Genomic DNA, 26937 nt, shown 5'->3' with positions numbered 1-26937 from the left:
CAGCCATTTCAGGACTCTGAAAAGTCAATAGTAGCAGGCAGATTGAGAAAGAAGAGCAGAATTTGAAGGACCACCAGCCCAGTAAGATGGGCACTAGAGAATAAACAAGGACAACTCTAAGAAAAGCCCTCTAGTTTTGGCTCCAGGAATTAAATAGGGGCCTCCTAATACTCAGGGAGTGGAAGAGAAATCCCCTATTTTTCTTTTTATCTTTTTTAATCTCAGCTCTATCATGTCCCAACCCCAGACAATCCCAGACTGGTGGTGACAGGGGCAGCTGCAGGGCCCACAGGCACCTGCAACTCTGTAGAATGGAAATGTTCCTCTCCCATCAGAGGAGCTATGGACCCAAGAAGATGGATAAACCTTGTTAGGTTTTTCTCTCTGTCCTCCTGCCACTTGGCCCTAGATATGGGCGTGATTATGAGAATTATGTGGCAGACTGTGTGATAACTAAAGCCCCAGATTTTTGACTAGAAAAACAAAAAGGAAGCCAGAGAACTGGAAAGGACAAAGGAGACTGCAGGAAGGAAGGAGCTCAGGAAAATGATCATGCAGAGCTGTTTACAAACTCCTGGACTCACCTCCAAACAACACATGCAGCATATCATAGACTTTGGGATAGACCACTGCCCAGCTCCCACATTGGCCACTGGATGGTGCATGCATAAAATTGATTCAATTAGCACTTCAAAGCCTTTGAAAACAGAACTGAGATTAAAACCATAACCCACAGAAGACAGAGCAGAGCTTACAACCAGAACCCAAGTGTGTCAATAGCCAACCAAAACAAAAACACTCACATTCTCCATAAGATTTAAAGACCTAGAGTCTCACAATATAACATTCTAATTTTCCAAAATGCAATCCAAAATTACTTGACATACAAAGAATCAGGAAAGTCTCAACTCACATAAGAAACCATAATGGGGTACCTGGGTGGCTCAGGTCATGATCTCGTGGTTTGTGGGTTTGAGCCCTGAGTCGGGCTCTGTGCTGAAAGCTCAGAACCTGGAGCCTGCTTCAGATTCTGTGTCTCTCTCTCTCTGCCCCTCCCCTGCTTGAACTCTCTATCTCTCTCTCTCTGTCTCTCTCTCTCTCTCTCTCTCTCAAAGATAAATAAACATTAAAAAAAATTTTTTTAAAGGAAGACATAATCAACAAACAGCAATCTTAAGATGACACAGATATTGGAATTATCTGAGAAAGACTTAAAAGTAGCTATTACAAAAGTGATGAACTCCTGGGACCTCATCAAAATAAAAAGCTTCTGCACAGTGAAGGAAACAATCAGCAAAACTAAAAGGCAACCAACAGAATGGGAGAAGATTTTTGCAAATGACATATCAGATAAAGGGTTAGTATCCAAATCTATAAAGAACTTATCAAATTCAACACTCAAAAAACAAATAATCCAGTGAAAAAATGGGCAAAAGACATGAATAGACACTTCTCCAAGGAAGACATCCAGATGGCCAACCGACACATGAAAAAATGCTCAACATCACTCATCATCAGGAAAATACAAATCAAAACCACAATAAGATACCACCTTACACCTGTCAGAATGGCTAACATTAACAACTCAGGCAACAACAGATATTGGCGAGGATGCAGAGAAAGAGGATCTCCTTTGCATTGTTGGTGGGAATGCAAGCTGGTGCAGCCACTCTGGAAAACAGTATGGAGGTTCCTCAAAAAACTAAAAATAGAACTACCCTCCGACCCAGCAATTGCACTACTAGGCATTTATCCTGGGACACAGGTGTGCTTTTTCGAAGGGACACATGCACCCCCATGTTTATAGCAGCACTATCAACAATAGCCAAAGTATGGAAAGAGCCCAAATGTCCATCAATGGATGAATGGCTAAAGATGTGGTATATATATACAATGGAGTATTAATGGGCAATCAAAAAGAATGAAATCTTGCCATTTGCAACTATGTGGATAGAACTAGAGGGTATTATGCTAAGTGAAAGTAGTCAGTGAGGGAAAGACAAAAATCACATGACTTCACTCATATGAGGACTTTAAGAGACAAAAGAGATGAACATAAGGGAAGGGAAACAAAAATAATATAAAAACAGGGAAGGGGACAAAACAGAAGAGACTCATAAATATGGAGAACAAACTGAGGGTTACTGGAGAGGTTGTAGGAGGGGGGATGGGCTAAATGGGGAAGGGGAATTAAGGAATCTACTCCTGAAATCATTGTTGCACTATATGCTATCTAATTTGGATGTAAATTTTAAAAAATAAAAAATAAAATTTAAAAAAAAAAGAAAAAAGTGCTTGAAGAAATAATGGCAAATATTCTTTAAAAAGATGGAAAGATTAGGGGTGCCTGGGTGGTACAGTGGTTAAGTGCTTGACTCTTGATTTCAGCTCAGGTCATGATCTCATGGTTCATGAGTCTGAGTCCCGTATCTGCCTCTGCATTTACAGTGAGGAGCCTGCTTGGGATTCTCTCTCTCTCCCTCTGCCTCTCTCTGTCTCTGTCTCTCTCTCTCTCTCTCTCTCTCTCTCTCTCTCAAAATAAATAAATAAACTTAAAAAAATATGGAAAGAAAGTTTCAGCAAAGAAATTGAAAATATAAGAGAACCAAATAGAAATTTTAGAACTAAAAAATACAAAAACTAAAATTGAGAACACACTGAATGATCTAAATAGCAAAATGAAAATGACAGAAGAAAGAGTTGGTAAACTTGAAAGTAGATCAGTAGAAATTATCCAACCTGCACAATAGAAAAAAATATTAAAAGTATAGTGAATAGAGCCTCCAGGACCTGTGGGACAATACCAAAACTTCTAAGATTTATGTCATAAGAATCTCAAAAAGAAAAAACATGCAGAACTGGAAAAAAAACATTTTTTAAATGTTTATTTATTTATTTGGGGGTGGAAGGGGCAGAGAGAGGGAGAGAGACCCCCAAGCAGGCTCTGCATCATCAGCACAGAGCCCAACACAGGGCTTGGTCTCACAAACCATGAGATCATGACCGGAGCCCAAATCAACAGTTGGATAAGCTTAGCTGACTGAGCCACCCAAGTGCCCAAAAAAAACATTTTAAAAAATAGTAGCTAGGGGCACCTGCGTGGCTCAGTCAGTTGAGCATCTGACTCTTGGTTTCAGCTCAGGTCATGATCTCACAGTTTGTGGGTTCAAGCCCCTTGTGAGGCTCTGTACTGACCGTTGGGAGCCTGCTTGGGATTCTCTCTCTCCCTCTTTCTGCCTCTCTCTCTCTTTCTCTCAAAATAAATAAATAAACTTAAAAACATATAGTGGCCAACAACCTCCCAAATTTGGCAAACAACATATAATTTGTTGGGTTTTTTTTCAACGTTTATTTATTTTTGGACAGAGAGAGACAGAGCATGAACGGGGGAGGGGCAGAGAGAGAGGGAGACACAGAATCGGAAACAGGCTCCGGGCTCTGAGCCATCAGCCCAGAGCCCGACGCGGGGCTCAAACTCACGGACCGTGAGATTGTGACGTGGCTGAAGTCGGACGCTTAACCGACTGCGCCACCCAGGCGCCCCTATAATTTGTTTTTAAAAAGACACCTCATTACACTGTTTCAAAGGGACACATGCACCCCAATGTTTATAGCAACACTATCAACAACAGCCAAAGTATGTTCATCGATGGGTGAATGGATAAAGAAGATGTGGTATATATATACACAATGGAGTATTATTCGGCAATCAAAAAGAATGAAATCTTGCCATTTGCAAGTATGTGGATAGAGCTAGAGGGTATTATGCTAAGCAAAATTAGTCAGTCAGAGAAAGACAAATATCATATGACTTCACTCATAGGAGGACTTTAAGACACAGAACAGATGAACATAAAGGAAGGGAAGCAAAAATAATATAAAAACAGGGAGCAGGGCAAAACATAAGAGACTCATAAATATGGAGAACAAACTGAGGGTTACTGGAGGGGTTGTGGGAGGGGGGATGGGCTAAATGGGGAAGGGGCACTAAGGAATCTAATCCTGAAATCATTGTTGCATTATATGCTAAGTAATTTGGATGTAAATTTAAAAAATAAAGTTAAACAAAAATAAAAATAAATAAAAAATTAAAAAAAGATACCTCAGATAAGAAAAATTATGAGAATTCATTGTCAACAGACCTACTCTAAAAGAATTGCTAAAAGAAGTTCCCAAAGGGGAATGATACCAGAAAAAAATTTTACATAGTACGAATGAAGAAAGAGCAAAGCAAATATAGATAATTCTTCTCTTGAGTTCTTTAAAATATGTATCACAGCCAGGGGCACCTGGGGGCTCAGTCAGTTAAGCATCCAGCTTTGGCTCAGGTCATGATCTTATAGTTCATGAGTTCAAGCCCTGTATCAGGCTCTCAGCTGTCAGCACAGAGCCTGCTTCGGATTCTCTGTCTCCCTCTCTCTCTGCCCCTCCTCCACTCATTTTCTGTCTCTCCCTCTCTCTCTCTCTCTTAAAAGTAAATTAAAACATTTTTAAAAAGATAAAAAAAATATGTATGACAGCCAAAATCAAAAACTATAATAATGTCTGATGTGGCAGGTTATGTATATGTTTTATTATTCTGAGATCAATTACATAAAATACATAGTGAGAAACACAATGTGTAAATTATAAAGAATACTAAAATATGTTCAATTAACCCAAAAGAAGAAGGGAAGGGGAAACGGAGAAATAAAATCAGAGGGAAAACACAGAACACAAATAATAAAATGGCAGGCCCAAATCCAAATGTATCAATAATTACAATAAGCACAAATGTTCTAAATATACCAATTAAAAGACAGAGGTTTCTAGAAGGATATAAATGGATTTAGAAATAATCAAAACATGAGAGTACATGCTGTCTACAACAAATTCACCTCAAATACAATGATATAGACAGGATAAAGTAAAAGGATAGAAAGACTATACCATGCAAACACTAATCAAAAGAAAGCTAGCATAGCTATATTAATAAGAAAGTAAACTTCAGAACAAAGAAAATTACCAGGGATAAAGAGAGACATTACACAATGATAAAAAGATCAATTCACCAAGAACACATAATAGTAATAAATATGTATGTACCAAATAGTACTTCATGAAACAAAAACGAATGAATTGAAAGGAGAAATAGACAAATCCAAAATTATAGTTGGAGACTTCAATACTACTCTCTCAGTAATCAATAGAACTAGTAGACAGAAAATCAGCAAGGATATAAAAGTGAGCAACAACATCAAACAACTAAATCTAACTGACATTTATAGAACACTCCATCCTAAACAGATTATAATTCCATGCACATACTTATTGAACATTTATCAAGATAGAGCATATCCTGGATCATAAAACAAACCTTAATAAATTTCAAAGAATTGAATTATACAAAATATGTTCTCTGATCATAATGGAATTATGCCAGAAATCAATAACAAAGATAACAGTAAAATCTACAAACACTTGGAAATGAAACAATACGCTTCTAAATAATCCATAGGTGGAAGAGGAAGCCTCAAAGGAAATTTAAAAATATTTTCAACTGAATGAAAAGACATCAAACACTGTGAGATGAAGCTAAAGCAGTACTTAGAAATTTAAAGGGTTCCATACTCAAATTAGAAAAGAAGTCTCTAATTAGTAATCTAAGCTTCCCCCTGGAGAAAAATAAATCCAAAGTAAGCACAGGGAAGGAAATATTAAATATAAGGGCAGTAATCAATGAAATAAAAAACAGAAAAACAATAAGGGAAATCAATGAAACAAAGGTGGTTCTTTTAAAAGATCAATAAAATTGACAAATCTCTAATAATATCAACAAAGAAAAAAGAATTTACAAATTACCAATATCAGGAATGAGAAAGGGGATATTACTACAAACTGGAAAAATCAGAAGTATAATAAGAGACTACAAACAACTCTACACACATATATTCAATAATTTAGATGAAATGAGCACTTCTGCAAAAACCATAAACTACCAAAAACCACTCAAGGTAAAATAGATAACCTGAATAATCCTATAACTATTAAAAGAAATTGAATTTGTAGTTAAAAACCTTCTGAAAAATAAATCTCCAAGCTCGGAGTATTTCGCTGATGAATTCTACCAAACAATTAAAGAGGAAATAACAGAAATTCCACACAATTTTTTGCAGAAAAGAGGAGGGAATACTTCTCAGCTCATTTATGAGGTCAGTATTGCCCTGATATCAAAGCCAGACAAAAACATTACAAGAAAAGAAAACAATATTCCTTAATAAGTATTTTTTCAAAACTATAAAACATTACAAAATAAAATCCAGCAATATATAAAAAGAATAATGTACTACAACTAGTTCAATACACAAAAATAAGGGTAATCATGATAACAGTCTAAAGTAAAAGAAAACACACACACACACACACACACACACACACACACACACACATGAACCTATCAATCTATGTACAAAAAAATCACTTGATAAAATTCAGTACTCATTCATAACAAAAACTCCACAAACTGAAATAGAACTTCCTTAACCTGATAAAAGTTACTATTATGAGCTGAATTGTGTTCCCCCGCAAATTCTTATGTTGATGCCATAACTGTATTTGGAGATAGGGCCTTTTATAATGGTGATTAAATTGGGTTACCTTGGTGGCTCAGTCAGTTAAGTGACCAACTTTTGATTTCAGTTCAAGTCATGATCCCACAGTTTGTGGGATAGTCTTGCCGCACTATGACAGTGTGGAGCCTGCTGGGGATTCACACGCGTTCTCTCTCTCTCTCTCTGCCCCTCCCCTCTCTCTCTTTTTGGAATGCACATTCTCTTTCTAAATAAATACATACATACATACATACATACATACGTACATACATACATGCATAAAATGAAGGTGATTAAATTAAAATGAGGCCATAAGCATGGACTCTAATCCAATTGTAATGGTGTCCTTATAGGAAGAGAAAATTTGGACATACAGAGAGACACTAGGGATATGCACACAGGGGAGAAAAAACACGTAAGGACACGGAGAAGAAGGTCAATGCGTATGAGCTAAAGGGTGAGGCTTCACAAGAAACCATCCAGCTGACACCTTCATCTCCCTCTTCCAGCTTCCAGAAGTGTGAGAAATAAATTTCTGTTGTTTAAGCCACAAAGTCTATGGTACTTTGTCATGGTGACCCTAGCAAACTGATACAAATACCTACAAAATAATATAGGTACCTACAGCTAACATCATCATTAAGGGTGAAAGACTGAGTGCTTGACCACCCCCATTCCAAGGTCAAAAACATGGCAAGAATGTCTGCTCTCTCATTCTAGTGTGAAAAGGCACACAAAGAGGACGGTTCAGTAATTTATAAAGATAATCCATTCCGTAGATGTTATCTCATCCCCTCACCTCAGTACTCAGCACCAGACCAACTCCAACACGAACCTCACTTATACACACACACACACACACACACACACACACACACACACACACAAGTCATACCTATTACCTAAATGTCTTCATTAAAACTAATTTTCATCCAAATTATCAAAATAGTTGCCTCAACTCTCTTTAAATGTAAAGAGACAGTATTGGGCATAAGGAAGGAAGAAAGCAGGGAACCAAATTAACAGCAAGATTATGAGGTCTGCACAAAGGAAAATTCAAAAAAATTTTTCCATGTGCCCATATATGAAAACTGCAACCCACACATCCCTGGCCATGTTGTAGAGGGTCAGGTTACACTTGATGGAACTTTCTAACACCATTACTCTGGTCATAATGTAATATTTATGTCTTAGCTAATGAGGAATAAAATGTGATTATTTAAAAAAGCATAAAGCTTCTTAGAAACCTCAGTTGATGGCAGTTATTTGGAGGTTTATTTTCTCCCCACAAATAATGCATCTGAGTGGTTTAGAACTATATCTACCAAGCCCCACTTCATACCTACTCTTGCAAGACAAAGGTTTTGTGCACAACGTGAAAATTGTGACTGGAGGCATGATATGTAGGCTACTTAATCTATGATAGAAGAGGAGTACATGCATATGTTGGCCTAGATGGACAAGGGAAAAGGTAGTTGAAAAGAAATAAGGATTATGCTCTGAGGTTGTATTTTTCCTCCTGGGGCTCTTTAAACAATGCCTTTATCTGTTCCTCATTTTCCAGTTGTCTTCTCTAGCGATGTGGCAATAATTTAGCAGTATTATGTGCTGTCACTTCTGTATTAGTAAACACCAGGACTTGCTTAGTAATTACAGACTAACCTCATAATGAAATGCAGTGAACAGTTCTAATTAAATTTTAATGTTGCTTAACAACTATTCTACTTTAAAATGAGAATTTTCCAGCCATGTATCCTAATAAGTTATCAGAATGCATTCCAAAAACTGTACAAATGAGAAGGTAAACATATAATATTACCACCAGTGGGCATATGTGTGGGAACATTTATAATCAAAATGAATATACTACATTGAAAAGTATTAAAATATAAAAGCACATCAAAATGCTATAACAACTGCAGGGCAGGATATTTTTGAAAACTTACATTTCACTTTAGACGGGGGGAAAGGGTAAATTATTCTCCAATACAGAAGTTAAACCTATCTTCTTCTGAACATGGGACTGACACGTGTTAACCTAAGAACATCCACACCTTCGATAAAGTCACAAAGCTAAAAGAAAATTCACCATGCAATCTAGGAAACACGGCCTTCCATTTACCCTATTCTTTAAAAATCTGCCATGTTCTATTGTTGTACCGCCTTTACCCATGCTAAGTCGTTCTGAGCATTTATGAAATCCCTTTGATACTGACCTAGTGAACATGGTAAAGTGGTAGAAATCTGTTACCCTCTCTTCATATCACAGGAATATAATATTAATATACACAATCCTCCCTTCTCCCACTCCATTGTCAGAATGAACAGGTCCAATCTATTACCTTTTTGGAAAAAACCTATCCCCTAACTCTCCCCTCACTGCTTGCTGCAATCTGCTATAGCTTCTCCTCACATTTCTACCCCAAGCCATTCTATTGCTTCTTCTACTCTATGCCTAATTAATGTCTTCGGGGATATAAAATCTTAAAACACAATCATGTGGAACCCCAAATCGTTCAGTCAGTTGTGCTGATAAAAGAAGTAAAGTTTGGAAATCTTCGAGTCCGGCACCTGTTCATGGTCATCATTAACCAGCTTTACCTGGCGTACACATCAGATGGGACGTCAGTCTGGCTGTAAGTTTCAGCCAGCTGTTAGATGGGAACATGGAGTGTCCCTGTGCACCTGCAGATGTGTTGTTGCCTTTGTGGCATGTATAAACGTACCTGTGAGGAGCACTACACACACAAAAATACTACTGCCCCTAGAACGCTCTCTCTCCCCACAAGTAGCAACACCTCCTGGCTACAATAATCACAATGCCGTTCTTCCCGAAACTAACTTGAAGGAGCTCAGTTGGTTGAGTGTCTGATTCTTGATTTCGGCTCAGGACGTGATCCCAGGGTTGTGGGATCAAGCCCCACCTCAGGCTCTACACTGAGCACGGAACCTGCTTAAGATTTTCTCTCTCTTCCTCTGCCCCTCTCCCCCACTCGCACTTTCTATCTCTAAAATAAATACATACATACATACATACATACAAACTTCAAGATATCCCTGCCTCTTGCCCTCCCTCAGTCCCCACATCTATCCTCCCCTTTACATTTCCATTGTCACTTCTCTAGTTCATGCCCTCATTACCTCTCATATGGACACTCAGTGTTTGTTAAAGCAGCCACTATGTGCTGGGCATGGTGGAAAATACAGACATGTGTAATACTGCAAAATACTCCAAATATTTATCATCTGGTAGCAGGGTAGGGAAATACAGACATTTAGAAGGTAACTAGAATGCAATGAAATGACACAGAATAGAATATATAGGAAGGCTTCACACATATATGATTCAACAAAAAAATAAGATATACAGGAAGGTTTCATGGAGGCATTGGCTCTTGAGGTGAAACTTAAACAATGAATAAAAAAAGAAAGAAAGAAAAAATACATTTTCATCTGAGAAAACAGCACGAGCAAATGCAAGGGATTAGGACATACGTCATGTGGGGAGCACAATGAGCTGCCCCGTGGGACTGGAGGATGGGGTAGGAAGGACAGAGCAGCAGCTAAAGATGGAAGCACTGGGGGATGGAGAGGGTGAGGAGGTCTTTCAAGAGGCAAGAGCAGTGGTGTCACATAGCTCTTCTTCAAATTCTGCCTCCACTCCTAAAGGTCATGTGGCCATGAACAAATTATTTATCTTCCCTGAGACTCGGTTTCCTCATTTGTAAGATATAGACAACAAAACATCTACTTCACACAGTTTTCATGAGGATTAAATGAAATAATACATGTAGAGACTTTGCACAACCTCCAATATAGCAGGCACTTCATGGACGGTAGTTATTGTTATCATAGGAGACTGTTATGGACTGAATATTTGTAAACCCCGAAGATTCATATGGTAAAGCTCTAACATGCAATGCTGCTATGTTTGGAGATGGGCTTTTAAAGAAGTAATTAAGATTAAATGCTGTCAAAAGTGTGGTCCTGGGGTGCCTGGGTGGCTCAGTTGGTTAAGCATCTGACTTCAGGTCAGGTCATGACCTCACAGTTCATGGGTTCGAGCCCCATGTTGGGCTCTGCACTGACAGCTCAGAGCCTATAGCCTGTTTCAGATTCTGTGTCTCCCTCTCTCTCTCTCTCTGCCCCTCCTCTACTCACGCTCTCTCTTGGTCTCTCAAAAATAAATAAAAACATTTAAAAAAAAATGTGGGTCCCTAATCTGACAGAATGAGAGTCCTTATAAGAGGAGGCACTGAAGAACTTGCCCACTCCTCTGCACCAAGGAGAGGCCATGTTAGGACAAAGAGAGAAGGTGGCTACCTGCAAGCAAGCAGGAGAGCGCTTGCCAGAAACTGAACCGGCTACAACCTTGAACTTGGTCTTCCAGACTTCAGAATTGTAAGAAAACAGATTTCTGTTATTTAAGACACCCTGTCGATTTTGTCATGGCAGCCTAAGCTGGCTAACACAGAGGACTTGAAGGCCACTTTTAGAGGTTTGTTCATTACTTTGTGGGCAGTGGAAAAGCAGTAAAGGTTTCTGAGGTGACAAGAATCACGTTTATATCTGATTACCTGAGAGCTGAAGACTGGTGGGAAGACCCCCTTCGTCGACGTCCTGCCTTCAGTCTCTACCCTTTTCCATCTACTCACGGCAACCACTCTAAGACTAATAGAGTGCTGCCTGGATGAGCTGCTCAAAAATATGACCTATGGAATAAAGCCTAAATCCCTTAGTTTGGTATTCAAGATCCTCTAAATCTGGATCAGCACCCCCAACTCCCTAGCCCACTACTTTCCTTAGCTGAGAGGATCAGACCTGGGGCTGGGCCACATTTGTGACTTTGTTCAAGTTGTTCTTCCAACAAGAAAATCCTTTTCCATTGCTCTCAGTCAAAATCCAATCCACCCTTTAAGGCCAGTGCCTACACCACTCCCCCAGGAGGCCATCCCCTGCCCCCCCACCTCTGAACCCCTGTTGTTCATACCTCTGGTATATCACAGTGACCGACCTCGTATAACCCAATGAATTTTTGTTTATATCTCCTCTGCTACACTGTAATGGGCTGAGGTGAATGTTTGTGGTCTTCACAGAAAGGAATTTAAAGAGGGCACAGGGGGAAAACCCTAAGCCAGGCGACAGCAAAGTTATGTTTGCAGAACAGAAGTGGAGAGCCAGAGAGAGCCTGGAAGAGAAAGGGCTTTTGGAGAACACACTTGTCCACCGGGTAACTGGAGTCATTTGATGTGGGTGTGTATTGTGAGCCTGACCACAATCCCCGCTTCGCTTCAGAGTCTCCACCACTCATTACCCTCCCACGCTGGTTGAATTTTCTGCAGTGCAGGGTGATACACTGCACGGGAAAGATGCCTATTGGAAGTGGCAATAATCATAATTGTCACTAACACCTATGAACTATGTGGCTTGTGCCAGACATTGGGCTATATCATGGGTTTTTAGCATTATACACTATGTTCTCTTTTTTTGGCCTGAAACACATTCTATTGCTATAAAGTTATTTTAGTGTTTTTTCCTAATCTGAAATCTCATTTGGAGATTTATCCAAAGAATTATATGCTGCATATAATGCCTCCAGTCATGAAGCATTCATTTATAAAGTTTTCTAACCATATCCTTCCCCTACTTAAGGCCCCCAGTCAATTATCTATTGCTTCAATTCTCATGTTCTGCCTTATAATGAGGGCAAGCAACTTTTGTCATATCATTAGTCATTTATATTTGCCTCACCAATCTGTCAAAGTCACTAGGACAATTGGCAGAATGTGGGAGGGGGACTTGGGGAAAGTGACGCAAGGAGGGAGGCAGCCAGCCCCTCCCAACCCCTGGCTGGGGACCTGGCTGCCTGCTTCCCCCTCCCTGTTCCTCTCCATTCCTCCAGGGCCAGTCCTAGAATTTTTTTTTTAAGATTTTATTTTTAAGTAATCTCTACCCCCAACATGGGGCTCAAACTCACAACCCCAAGACCAAGGGTCACACACACTACGAACTGAGCCAGCCAGGATCCCCAGATAGTCCATTTTAACTGAAAGCTTCCCAAAATTCAACCTGGAGATAGTTAAGTGAGGACAAAAGATCCACAGTCATAATTCTGCCCCAGTCACACGTGAAATAGCATCTGAGTGCCAGGTTTCTTTCTTGTTTGTTTGTTTTTTTTTAATGTAACACAGAGATTTCTGGTTACCAGACATGTATCCACAAATTACCAGCGTTATCAATTTGCTTTGATGTTTGCGGTTATTAGCCAGACCCTTTGCTGAGAACTTGACCTGCATTACTGATTTTAGTCCTCACAGGTGAAGGTACTGAGTTGTTACTATCTCTTTTACCAATGGGAAAAGGTAGGAAGTTCCAATTTCTAGATGGCCCAGGACACTGAGCATTGTTTTGATTTTGATACAAGAAAAAAAAATTTGCTGTTTGCCTTCAGCTAGCTTAAGTAAGAAAGGGAAAGTCTGACTGCCTATTTCAATCAGTATGTCACTGATTTAAAGGAACCATACAGAGACCATTAGCACCAACAAAGCTCAATTCCTAGGAATTCAGGAATGACAGCAAGGCTGGCACTGTGGCCTGATGAATGATGCCACAGGGCACTAAAAGCAGATGGTTCATGTTACATTTCACACCCTGCCTGGAGAAGGCAACTCTTCTCTCAAGGCCAAGTTCCAGACTCTGGACTTGGCACTCGCTTCATTATAATGTTAAAATTAAATACAACTTCTCCAACTCATACAACCACTTTCCTGTTTTTTAAATCTTGATTTTTACTGCAAAAGCAAATAAAGTGTGCACTCACTGCGCATGCTTGCAGCTTCCTGTTTCAAACTCCTCCAGACCTCTGCCTTGGGGCTTCTCTGCATTAGGCAGGCCAGAGCTGCCAGGGAGTCAGCCAACCACAGCCCCAAACAGGGAGCGAACAACCCAGATCCTGAGGCCTCCTGGGGCACAATCTGAGGTATGTTCTCCACAGTCTTCAGAGGCCTGCCGTGGAACTTAGCCCCACTTGTCCCCAGCAGCTCTGGATGGGTTTCCTTCCCTTTCTTCTCATGTCCTGTCTCCCATTCGAGGCTTCCTGCAATCACCTCGCAAATAAGCTACTGGTGTGTAAATTCCTCTATGCTTCTGGGGAAACCCAACCTAAGCTAATGCCCATGTATTAGCTCAGACTGCCATAGCAAAGTACCACAAACTGGGGGGCCTGAACTACAGAAATTTGCCTTCTCACAGTTCTGGAGTCAAGAAGTCTGAGATCAAAGTGTCAGCAGCATTGGTTTCTTCTGAAGCCTCTCTCCTTGGCTTAGAAAGGGCCATCTTCTCTGTGTCTTCACATGGTCATTCTTCTCTGGGTCCTTATCTCTTCTTTTTTTTTTCTTATCTCCGATTCTTAAAGGATATGGGATTAGGGTCTGCCCAAAGGACCCCATTTAACTTAATTACCTCTTTAAAGGCCTTGTCTCCAACAGTCACATTCTGAGATTACCAGGGGTTGAGGCTTCAACATGGGTGGGGGGGGATGGTGAGATACAATTTAGTCCATAATAGCCCACTATTATCAGGCCAAAAAGATGAGTAAGTGTATGAAGTTAAAATGTATGAGCTCCTCCGATCCAACTCCAAACTTCTCTAAAGGAAAAAGCTAAGAGAGGGGCACCTGGTTGCTTCGGATTCTGTGTCTCCCACTCTCTCTGCCCCTCCCCTGCTCAAGCTCTGTCTGTCTCTCTCTCTCTTTCAAAAATAAGTAAACATTCAAAAAAAAATTTTTAGAAAGAAAAGAAAAAAATAAGAGAGAAAACAACAACAACCAAAAAAAACTATTGTGTATGCCTTTCAGGCTCTTTTTCTATGTGTAGTAGAAATGTTACAGTGACAAACTAAAGTATAAAGCAAACACTGATTTCCTTATTTTCTTTAACTCAATTTCAATGAGAACCCATGTGCTAGAAAATGCAATCTCCATCGATCCTAGACTCTTTTCCTTGGGTCACCCAAAGATCATAGAGACCTATGAGATGCCAAGAAAACATGAACAGGCCTCACCTTCAGTCCATTGGGGTCATTTGTTTATAGCTCCAGGTCCAGCTGCTCAAAGATGAACAGCTTGCATGCTAGTCTTGGGACACTATATTCTGGGGTCCTTACGAATGGATGAAGAAGCTGTCTGTGGTTTATATATACAATGGAATGCTACTTGGCAATGAGAAAGAATGAAACCTGGCCATTTGCAACAATGTGGATGGAACTGGAAGGTGAAATAAGTGAAATAAGTCAGTCAGAGAAAGACAGATACCATATGTTTTCACCCAATGTGGATCTTGAGATATTTAACAGGAGACCATGGGGAAGGGGAAGGCAGAAAAAAAAAAGTTACAGAGAGGGAGGGAGGCAAACCATAAGAGATTCTTCAATACTGAGAACAAACTGAGTGTTGATGGGTTTGGGGGAGAGGGGAAAGTGGGTGATGGGCACTGAGGAGGGCACTTGTTGGGATGAGCACTGGGTGTTGTACGGAAACCAGTTTGTCAATAAATTATATTTTTAAAAATAATTTTTAAAATAAACCGTAAAAAAAAAAAGATTCCAGGGTCCTTAGTACCCAGGATCCAGTCTTGCAGATGTATGAAGCCATTGCCCTCTGAGGTCCTACCGTCTCCCCAGACCACAGGTCCCCACTTCCAGGAGGCAATAGGGAGAGAGTCACAATTAAAAGCATGGATGGGGATGGACCACTGGGGAGCTCAGCCCTGGCTATGCTTGAACAAGGTGTTTCACCTGCCTCATGGTTCAGTTTCCTCATTTGAGAAGTTTTAAATAGAGGGTACCTGGGTGACTCTGTCAGTTAAGGGCCTGATTTCGGCTTAGGTCCTGATCTCACAGTTCATGAGTTCAAGCCCTGAATTGGGCTCTGTGTTGACAGCCCTCCCCTGCTCACACTCTGTCTCTCTATCTCTCAAAAATAAATAAACACACAAAAAAACTTTTAATAAAAATTTTTAAATAAAAACAATAGTCTCTGTTTCATGATCTATGTGCTCATTTAAACATTACAGTAAGCCTTATCATATGTTTCAGATGAGAAAAACAAAGTCTTTATCTAAGGTCACATAGCTAGATTAGAAGACTCTTTAATAAAGACATTTACGACTATGGCATCCCTGGGGCACCTGGGTGGCTCAGTCGATTAAGCATCCGACTGCAACTCAGGTCATGATCTCGCAGTGAGTTCGAGCCCCACGTCAGGCTCTGTGCTGACAGCTCAGAGCCTGGAACCTGCTCCAGATTCTATGTCTCCCTCTCTCTCTGCCTCTCCCCTGCTTGTGCTCTGTTTCTCTCTCTCTCTCAAAAGTAAATAAACATTAAAAAAAATTGAATAAATAAATAAATAATAAAAATAAAATTAAAAAGTTACAAATGTCAAGTCTGAAGCATAGAATATAAAGGATATTATTTACGACAAGGAGCCATCTGCATTGAAATAAAAGTTGCTTTAGAAGCTATAGACGTTCCAAATTCTCCTCTTCTGTCTATAAAGTGAGTTGAACAGAACCATATATATAGCAATTCTAGCTTGGCCTCAATAATGATTCTATGACAGAATGCCTTTGACTCTCCAAAACCTGGTTCCCCTGTTAGTACAGCATTTGAGTGCTGGTTTATGGGTGTATCATTTAAAGGAATGCTGTGAAGTGGGGTCCAGGGCTGCTCTTCACTCCTTACTGACAGGGAAGACTGTTGGCTATACACAGCAATTCCCCCGTGTCAGCCAATGGAGCACATGACCTCAATCTTCCAGGGAGTTGCCAGTTTGCAGGCTGTGCTGACCCAGCAAAATTACCTGGAATCTAGAGTAGGGCTACCAGGATCACTGACTGTCCTATCACCTTCAACATCAGGGCAGCATGTCCTTAGAAAGAAAATGAATGTTTTTTTACCTTCACACCATTGGAGTTCAGAGGAAAAGGGAAGATGCTTGTGAGAATGAAAGTGGGAGAAGGCACGGGATTAGGCAACATTCATTCCAAACAGTAAAGAGAATAGTATTAAGAGTTTGCATTTTATTAAGCACTGGTCCTGTGCTCAGCGAGTGCCTTTCTTTCATGCCTCATCTCACTCAAAGCAAGCCATTCTCTGTTCTGCTTCTATATTAACAGAATCACAAAGTGTTTAAAGAAAATTGTTAATCACTGAAGGTACCTTGGCACTTGTCAGTTTTTGTTTTGTTTTTGTTTTCCATCTTTTCTCAAAGGCCTGAGGTCAGCTGCAACATTCTATGGATGCCTGTGACACTGTGATAATTCTCATGCAAGGCCGACAACGAGAACAAGTAGATCAGTCCTGCAGAAAACAGACAGGCCTGCCTGGAAAACTGAGAGGTCACATGTATGAAATAGATAAATCTGTAAACTGTCAATCACCAACTTTGAAAGGTTCATATTTATGGGGTCCTAAAAATGGAGCCAACCTAATGATCCCTGTCAGTCCTTCTAAATGTTCTGCTGCATTGAAAAAAGACTGAAGGGGCGCCTGGGTGGCTCAGTCGGTTGAGCGTCCGACTTCGGCTCAGGTCATGATCTCACGGTCCGTGAGTTCGAGCCCCGCGTCGGGCTCTGTGCTGACAGCTTGGAGCCTGGAGCCTGCTTCCGATTCTGTGTCTCCCTCTCTCTCTGACCCTCCCCCGTTCATGCTCTGTCTCTCTCTGTCTCAAAAATAAATAAACATTAAAAAAAATTTTTTTAATAAAAAAAAGAAAAAAAAAGAAAAAAGACTGAAGAAGGGAATGAGGTCTATTACACAATTCAGGTATTGGTCAGAATGTTTTGTCCTTTCCTTGGTGATGAGCTTCAATTAACCCAATTCTGATCTGGACGTGCTGATCTTCATCACAAATCGTAGATGACATTGGAACAATTTCACTGCCGTTAAATGCTTAGATGATGTTACAATCACTTAAGCAACTAGAATACACACATTAAAGCTTTAATTCATAATCTTTCTGCCAAAGCATTTCTGTTAGAATTTAATTTAATATTTCTCTAGACTCACACTCCAAGTCCAGTCATTATAATTAATTCCAATCTCCCTAATCAAGGATGCATGTCTTTACTTATTCTCCCTAAAAGTAATGGAGGTAATAAACAGATGAATGTCATTACAGTTCATGATTGTGGTCAGTGGCTCTCAGGTCGTCGGTCCTGGACCATTTCCCTCTGGGAGACTATTTGAAAGCTAAACAACCCTATGTTTAGCTGCTAAAACAATAATAACAAAAAGAAGACTGAAAATAAACACACATCAAGTTTATTACAGAGATAAGGATGAGACAGGCTGAATCACTGTTGGAGTCAGGAGTCCAAGGCCACTCATGCCTCATGACTGGCAGCTGCGAAGGGTTCCCTCTGCCAAGCCTACTGGCCAGTGGTCAAGAGGTCACAATCGTGGCACACTGCCTTGGAGAAGTGGCTCGCCCAGCATTAGTGGCTAAATCCAGGCAGACCGGAATAACATTTGCACATGAGATCTGGTCTAGTATCTAAAAGCACACAGACAGGAAAGTAGTCAGCAAGTCCTCTTACAATTCTGCAAAAGTTGGGTGTTTGGGGGCAGTTTATTGTCCCAAAAGAGAATGAAGGAGAAGATCATTCCTTCCTAGACATCAAACTCCTTGAGAATAAAGATATAATGGAATATTGGCATATAATAAAAGATCAATAAATGTATGTTGGAACTGAAATCAACTTACATGTCCCATCATTGAACGTGTATAACCACCTGACAAAGTAAGTACTCTCGTCCCCATTTTACTATGAAGAAACTGAGAAAGAAAAGTTTGGTAACATGTTAAGAAGCAATAAAGCCAGGACTCAAACTCAGGTCTTTCTGGCCACAAAATTAATGTTCTTTCCATTACATCATGCTGCTGCACACCACCTGCTTTGCTAATTTAAGAAGAACCCTCCTGTATCTATTCTAATCATAAAAATTTACAAGACTGTTCTATAAATGTAAAAAAACCTTCCATTCCATTGTCTTATCCCCTACAGATGATCGCATTCTTTTATTAAATGAAGAGGTGATTCCTCATTAACATCACTTCTTTGTCTCTTCCCCATCCTCACTTCCTTCACTATAGTCACACAGACAGAAGTAACCCTCCGGTTCCAGGTGACAAATTTGCCATCCTGGAACCATGATCCAATTTGCCCATTACCTCATGGAGAAGCCTCTATCCCTGGGAAAAGCTGCTGTGACTCTCTTGAAGCCTACACTGGCCATATTTTGGCACTAGACTAGGGTTACGCTGGTTCCTCCAATTTCTACTGAGATCCCTATGAATATTTAGACCTGTAAAAAATAGTCACTAGTGCTCAAACTGGCAGCTTCAAACAGTTCACAGTTAAGGAAGCTGTGCTGACTGGTTTGGTGGCCTCTGAGGTATGGATGTGGTTTTATGTTGGCAAGATCATAGGCATTCTTGGCATCATTGGCTATAATGTTTGAAGCCCAATCATGAACATCTGATTATACATGATTTATTATTTGAGTGTTCTTGAACTGGGTGTGACCAGACCACTATTTGAATAAAATAAAATAAAATAATGGCTCAAAATCAATGTTTTCTTGGGATGCCTGAGTGGCTCAGTAGGTTGAGTATCCAACTTTGGCTTGGGTCATGATCTCACAGTTCATGAGTTTGAGCCCCATATCGGGCTTGCTGCTGTCAGCACAGAGCCCACTTCAGATTCTCTGTCCCCCTCTCTTTCTGCCCCTAACCCCTCTCAAAAATAAACTTTTTTTAAAAATCTATGCTTTTTCTATCAAACATTACAATGGGGGTCACAATTTTTTTTGATATTAACTTGGGTTGTCCTTTCCTATGATACATTAATATAGCTCTAAATGCATGTCTTTGTTTAGCTTGAAATTGGAAAGGATATATGCAAATATATCAACCTAATACATGAATAAATAAAGATAACATTTCAGTTTGAAGGTTTAAAATATATGATATTTAAGCTTTATTTCCAGAAAAATTGAGGCAAAAGACTTGAGAAAACTAGAACTTGCCATAGCGGGAGAAATAGTAAGACTATGTGCTAAAGTGATATAGTTAAATCATGTCAGTAGTCAAAAAAAATAAAATTTGGACTGTTTCTCTTTGCTAAAATCAGTGAAAAATCCTTTGGATAACAGTTACGTCTACAATTATTGAGGTACTTCTTATCTACTTGAATAGAGCTTTCTCAAGAGAAAAACATCTTTGTAACATCTCTAACAGTAGGACTGAGTGAATGAAAGCCAAGACCTACATTTAAGTCTGTTTGATATGTGTTATATTATTAATCTGTACAGTTTTATGATTTTTAGAACTTATCTTTGAAAAATAAAATATCCTATAGATATTTACACAGGGTTATAATTTAATACCATCTATGAGTCTAAATAGTATCTTATGTCTTGAAATAGATAAAAGTGATTGGTATAAAAAAGAAAAAAAAGAGGTGACCCTTCTCTGTTTCCCTTTGTGGCCCTCATTCTCATCCATTCTCCAGGGCCTTACTCCATCAATAATTCCCCCAAACCTGATGACATTCCATTACATATTCATTCTTTCTTAGGTGACTGCTTCCTGCCAATGAAATAAATGTTGTGAGGTGCTTCTCATCTTAAAATACATCACATATGCCCCACCTCCACTCACCAGGCTACTCCTTGAACTACATTCCTGTTCCTCCCTCCTTCTCTTCACTATCGAGTTTCTTTCTCACAGCCCGCATGTCTAACAGCCTTTTCTCACTTTCCATCCCCCTCAGCCTTTCTGCAGCAAGCCACTATCAACAACTCCTATTGCTTCATATGACCTTCTCCCTTGATGTTTTACAATGTTGTTCACTCTCACATCCACCTCTCATTCTCTGGTTCTCTTTCTCCTTCTGACCCCAAATGTAAGGACTCCCTTTGGTTATGCCCACTGCTTACTTCTCTCTACCCTCTCTCCTTTGGGAATTTTACTAATCTTTTCTACCAATCTTCAGCCCTGACTTGCACCAGTCCACATTTCCAACTGCCTCGTGGACATTCCCATCTGAGTGTCCTACTGACATCCCAAACTCAGTATGCTCAAAATGTAATCATCTTTCCTTTTCATCCATATCCATTTACTATATTGTAATTACTATCCTCTCGATCATTGTGGGGAAAAAAGTCACAAGTTAAATTTGCAAAGGTCCAATGCTACAGAAACCAAATATTAATCATGGGAGGTGTAATATCTAATAGGACTTATTTTGTTTAAAATTTTTTTTCAAAATTAATGCATTTTTTCTAAAGTAATGCACACAGTAAAAAGAATCCAAAATACAAAATAGTATATTATATACAGCAAAAGGTAGTTTGTCCTCCCATCCCTGATCACTACACCTACAGTTCCCTTTCTCAGAAGCTACGAGTGTTATCAGTTTGCTATATATCTATCCAGAAATATCCTATGCATTTGCAAGCATATATAAATATATGTTGTATGTTCTGATTCTGATTTCAGCTCAGGTCATGATCTCACAGCCATGAGATCAAGCCCTACATTGAGCTCTGCATTGAGCTTGGAGTCTGCTTAAAATTCTCTCTCTCTCTCTCTCTCTCTCTCTCTCCCTCTCTTCCTTTACCCCTCTCCCCTGCTCACACACTCTCTCTCAAAAGAATAAACAAATTAAATAAATAAATAATAAAATAAATAAAATGTTAAAGCCCTTCATTTCCTTTCATTTTCATAATCATGCAGAATGCGTATACAGCATTTAGCACTGTACTCGACAAATGGGATCTAATTTTTATGGGCCTTCAACTCATCATTTGATTGTCCTGTGGGGGGGGGGGGGGCGGTTAAAAAATAAAGCAAGAGTAACAAGAGCATTGATTTGCTGAACCAGATGGGGACCTAGCCACTTTACAAGGTCCCAGGCAATGTCAGCACAGCACCCAGCGGAAGTAGGAAGGCTGGAATTGTCACACTACCGTTATAATGCTGAAAATCCAGTTTGAATTATCTTCTCACTGAAGTGACTACATTATGGACACCATGTAATTTTAAATTTTTTTTAAACGTTTTTCATTTATTTTTGAGACAGAGAGAGACAGAGCATGAACGGGGGAGGGTTAGAGAGAGAGGGAGACACAGAATCGGAAGCAGGCTCCAGGCTCTGAGCCATCAGCCCAGAGCCCGACGTGGGGCTCGAACTCACAGACCGCGAGATCGTGACCTGAGCCGAAGTCGGACGCTTAACCGACTGAGCCACCCAGGCGCCCCACACCATGTAATTTTAAATACATGCTGCTGCTAGGCCACGTGTTCCCCCATTATAAGCTCCTGCAATTGTGTCTTTTGGCTCCAAGTATAAGACTTTTAAGTTATTATTAAATTTATCTTACTGGTTTCTGTCACCTCAAGCTGTCAAAATCATCTCTGAGTTCTGATTCTGTCTTCCAATCTTCCAATATTGAAAAATGCCTCCCATATTTGAGAAAATTGTCCTCTCTACTAACCAAGTCACTGATTTTAAAGATATATATATACAGAACAAGAGTAGACCATGGGGAGAATCCTCTGACACACCACTAAAAACTACAATCTCATTAATCCATTTGGCTGCAATCAATCAACAAGAAATGGATCCCTTTAATTGTTTTTAACTCTAGACCATACCATTCTATGGGAGAACATGACAAATGCTGTGCTGAGTGCTATGTATGCTAAATGCATATTCCTGTTTTCTCCAGTAATCTGTAACATTCCATTCATTCACAGCACTGAGCTAGAATAAACAGCCAAATCCCTGAGCTCACGGAATTTATGTTCTGCAGTAGAAATAGTCAGTGAACAATAGAGTTCACAATTAATTATCAAATAATAATTATAATACCAAAATACTAGTAATCAAATTATATGATGTCTAAGATTTCCATCAAAATAATCAGAGGAGAGACAGTATATAGTTCAAATAAGACTAAAATTGAGTTCTTTGTTAAAATTGGGTGATAGAGGGGCGCCTGGGTGGCGCAGTCGGTTAAGCGTCCGACTTCAGCCAGGTCACGATCTCACGGTCCGTGAGTTCGAGCCCCGCGTCAGGCTCTGGGCTAATGGCTCAGAGCCTGGAGCCTGTTTCCGATTCTGTGTCTCCCTCTCTCTCTGCCCCTCCCCCGTTCATGCTCTGTCTCTCTCTGTTCCAAAAATAAATAAACGTTGAAAAATAAATAAATAAATAATAAAAAAATAAAAATAAAATAAAATTGGGTGATAGAAATGCAGGGATTTAGGGGAGCCTGGGTGGCTCAGTCGACTGAGCATCCAACTTCAGCTCAGGTCATGATCTCACGATTCGTGAGTTCAAGCCCCATGTGCGGCTTTGTGCTGACAGCCTGGAGCCTGCTTCGGATTTTTCTGTCTCCCTCTCTCTCTGCCGCTCACTATTCATGCTCTCTCTCTCAAAAATAAACATTAAAAAAAAGAAATGCAGGGATTTATTATACTATTCTCTCAACATTTTTCTAAGTTTGAAATTTTCCATTAAGACATTTAAATTATAATTATGATAAATACTGTGAGAAAGTATGAAATATTAAGAAAATTTATAGCAATGAATACCTAACCTAATCTGATGAGGCATCAAAAGTTCCTCTGAGAAAGTGACTTTTAAGTTTAAAACTGAAAAATAAGTAGAAATTATCTAACTTGAATGAGAGAGGAGAAAGCCTTCTAAACAAAGGGAACAGCATGTGAAAACATACTAATGTAGAAAGGAACAGAGAATTTTCAAGGAATTGAAAAAAGTCTTAAGTGGCTGCAGTTTACAGGGTAAAAGAGATTTGCTTGGTTTAAAATGAAATAGTCAAGGGCCGCCTGGGTGGCTTAGTCAGTTGAGCATTGGTCTCTTGATTTTGGTTCAGATCATGATCTCACGGTTCCTGGGTTCGAGCCCTGTATCAGGTTCTGATTTGGCAGTGTGGAGCCTACTGAGGACTCTCTCTCCCTCTCTCTGCCCCTCCCCAGCTTGCTCACTCACTCTCTCTCTCAAAATAAATAAATAAATAAATAAATAAATAAATAAATAAAGTTAAATAAATAAATAAAATAAAATAGACAAGTAGACAGAGGCCAGGCCACAAAGACCATTACAAGATATTTTTAATCCTAAGAACAATGGAAATGTATTGAAAAGTTCTAGACCAAGGACTATATCATGACTCTATTGACACTTTTAGAAGATCAATGTATGTGTATATATGTTGCTACTTATCTAATAGATGAACCTAGATATCTTATCTGTATACACACACACACATGCATATATACATATATGTGTCAGTATACATATTATTGTGAAGCTAAATATATATAATACATATTTATTTTTTAAGGGAAGTATAAATTTTAAAAAATGGTTAACTACATGGAGAGGGAGAGAACAGGGTGATAGAGGAAACAAGTTTAGAAACTAATACTTTTTATTTATTTATTTATTTATTTATTTTTAATTTTTTTAATGTTTATTTATTTTTGAGACAGAGAGAGACAGAGCATGAATGGGGGAGGGTCAGAGAGAGAGGGAGACACAGAATCCAAAGCAGGCTCCAGACTCCGAGCTGTCAGCACAGAGCCCAACGCGGGGCTCGAACTCATGGACCGTGAGATCATGACCTGAGCCGAAGTCGGACGCTTAACCAACTGAGCCACCCAGGCGCCCCGAAACTAAGACTTTTTAAATACAACTCATTTTATTAATTTAAACTAAATATTGTGTAAATGTATTTCATAACTATAAAGTAAAATTAATTTTAAAAAACAATCTCTAGGACGCCTGGGTGGCTCAGTCGGTTAAGTTTTTGGCTCTGGATTTCCATTCAGGTCATGATCTCATGGTTCATGAGATTGAGCCCCACATTGGGCTGTGTGCTGAGAGCATGGAGCCTGCTTGGATTCTCTCTCTCTCTTCCTCTCTCTCTCTCTCTCTCTCTCTCTCTCTCTCTCTCTGCCTCTCCCCCACTGGTGCTCTGTCTCTCAAAATAAACATTAAAAAAAAACAAAACAAAACAGGGGCACCTGCTGGGTGACTCAAGTGGTCAAGCATTCAACTTCGACTCAGGTCATGATGTCGCAGTTAGTAAGTTCGAAACCCGTGTTGGGCTCTGTGCTGACAGCTTGGAGCCTACTTTGGATTCTTTGTCTTCCTCACTCTCTCTCACCCTCCCCCATTCACACTCTGTCTCTCTGTCTGTCTGTCTCTCTCTCTCTCTCAATCTCTAAAAATTGGAAGTAAAATAGGGGCACCTGGGTGGCTCAGTCGGTTGTGCGTCCGACTTCGGCTCAGGTCATGATCTCACAGTCTGTGAGTTAGAGCTCCACATCGGGCTCTGTGCTGATGGCTCAGAGCCTGGAGCCTGCTTCCGATTCTGTGTCTCCCTCTCTCTCTGCCCCTTCCCTGCTCATGCTCTGTCTCTCTCTGTCTCAAAAATAAATAAAAACATTAAGAAAAAAAATTGTTTTAAATAAAAAAAAAGAAAGCAAAGTAAAATAAATTTATCTGTGTGCTAAGTTTGGGGCATGACCACACAGAAAAGAATGTTTTCAAGTGCTTTTAAACATTACTTTGACTGTATATCATTAGTGTAATATACCCTAAGAAAAACAGAATTAAAATTAAAAATCTTAAACTGTTTTCAGTAATCATTTCATTAGTGATAGTTTTGGTATTGTTACATTGATACTAATGTGTGTATGTTGTGGAATAAAGTAACTGAATTATTATGTTGGTGTGGTGCCAATGGGAACTGAGATTTTTTGGCATGGGAGAAAATATATACGAAAGTAAACCACATGAGATTAATTAAAAGCCTGTGTCCTAAATTTAAATTGGAAACATCAGCATAATCTCACAATGTATTTTATATTACAAAAAAAGATATTAAATGTTCTTGCTCTTGAATTTGAAAATACCTGTAAAAATAATAATCCCTATAGCAGAGTATCCCTGATGCCCAGATTATAGTCTCTAAATACCATTTTCCACTACAAGAAGCAAGGGCTTCTGGTAATAATGGTTATCCATGTCTAGAGCAATAAATGTACAAGACAAGCCTGGAATATCTTGTTTTCAAAGACTAACAGAGTCCTATTAAAAGGGCTCAAGAACCATCGTGAAACGAAGGGTTTTGGTCAAAGATGGAACAATTTGAGTTTCAATAAGAATAACTACCATGGATTGAAATTACATTGCACATTTCAAATCCATAAATTTATCATGATAACAAAAAATAATTTAAAAGTGAAAATAAGTCACTGGTTACTGAAAGATGCTAGGAAGCTCATTATTTTGAAACTGATAGAAAAATAAAAGGGAAAAATCAATCATTTATCCTGTCTTTCCTATAACATTTGTATCTCAGGTAACTAAATAGTTAATGAGCAAAATAAGTTCCTCTTACAGAAATCTCTGGCTAACAAATAAAGAGGAATTATAAAATTAATATATCATTTTTGTAACTCCTAACTAATGGATCTATGCAATTATCATTAAATACAGACATATTCTATAGGACACTCTACATAATAAATATGAACATAAAAAATGAACCAGGGTTCATTCAATAAACAAACTGCAAAAAAATTGGGGAGGAGGGGATCCAGTCATATAGATTAAAGAAAACAAAGGGACATACTGATCATTTGTTAAGTATGGCTCTTCTTTGGATCCTGATTTGAATACATTTTCTAAAATGAGACAATGAGAAAAATTTAACTACTAGCTGGATATCTTATTATATTGTTTTTAAATGTATTAATAGCATTCTGATTATGTTTTTCAAAACAGAAATATTTACAGATGAAATGATGTGATATCTGGGATTTGCTTCACAATAATCAGATGGGTAAGTAGGGAAGGTAAAGGTGAAAGAAAACCATTCTGAGTTGATAACTGTTGAAACTGGATAATGGGATCATAGGGGTTGATTATACCATTCTCTCCACTTTTATGTGTTTCAAATTTTCCATAATAAAGAGTTTTTTTCAAAGGCAGTTTAGCTGTTTTGTGGAGAATAGATTTGAGAAGGACATAAAGAGATTGAGAGAAACTAGTTAGAAGACTACATATTTATGATATTCTAACTAAAAGGAAATTCGTGATGGCTTGAATTAAAGAGATATGAGTCTTGAAACTGAAACTGACAAGTGCCCAACAAGATGATTTCTTTAAGACCCATATTCAAACTCATTATGGTGAAATTTTATAACACCAATGAAAAGAGAAAAAAAAATATTTCACTTACAAAGGAGGAA

General features: G+C 39.1%; 1 pseudogene; it reads left to right on the top strand.

Annotated features, from left to right (window-relative positions):
- Window positions 1-18798: 18798 nt before the first annotated feature.
- LOC122474482 lies at window positions 18799-19185 on the top strand (annotated as a pseudogene).
- The last annotated feature ends 7752 nt before the right edge of the window (window positions 19186-26937 follow it).

Source organism: Prionailurus bengalensis, chromosome D4 (genome assembly GCF_016509475.1).
Source record: "Prionailurus bengalensis isolate Pbe53 chromosome D4, Fcat_Pben_1.1_paternal_pri, whole genome shotgun sequence".
Lineage (NCBI taxonomy): Eukaryota > Metazoa > Chordata > Mammalia > Carnivora > Felidae > Prionailurus > Prionailurus bengalensis.
Note: the sequence above shows the minus strand (reverse complement) of the source record. Positions and strands in the feature narration are given on the sequence as shown.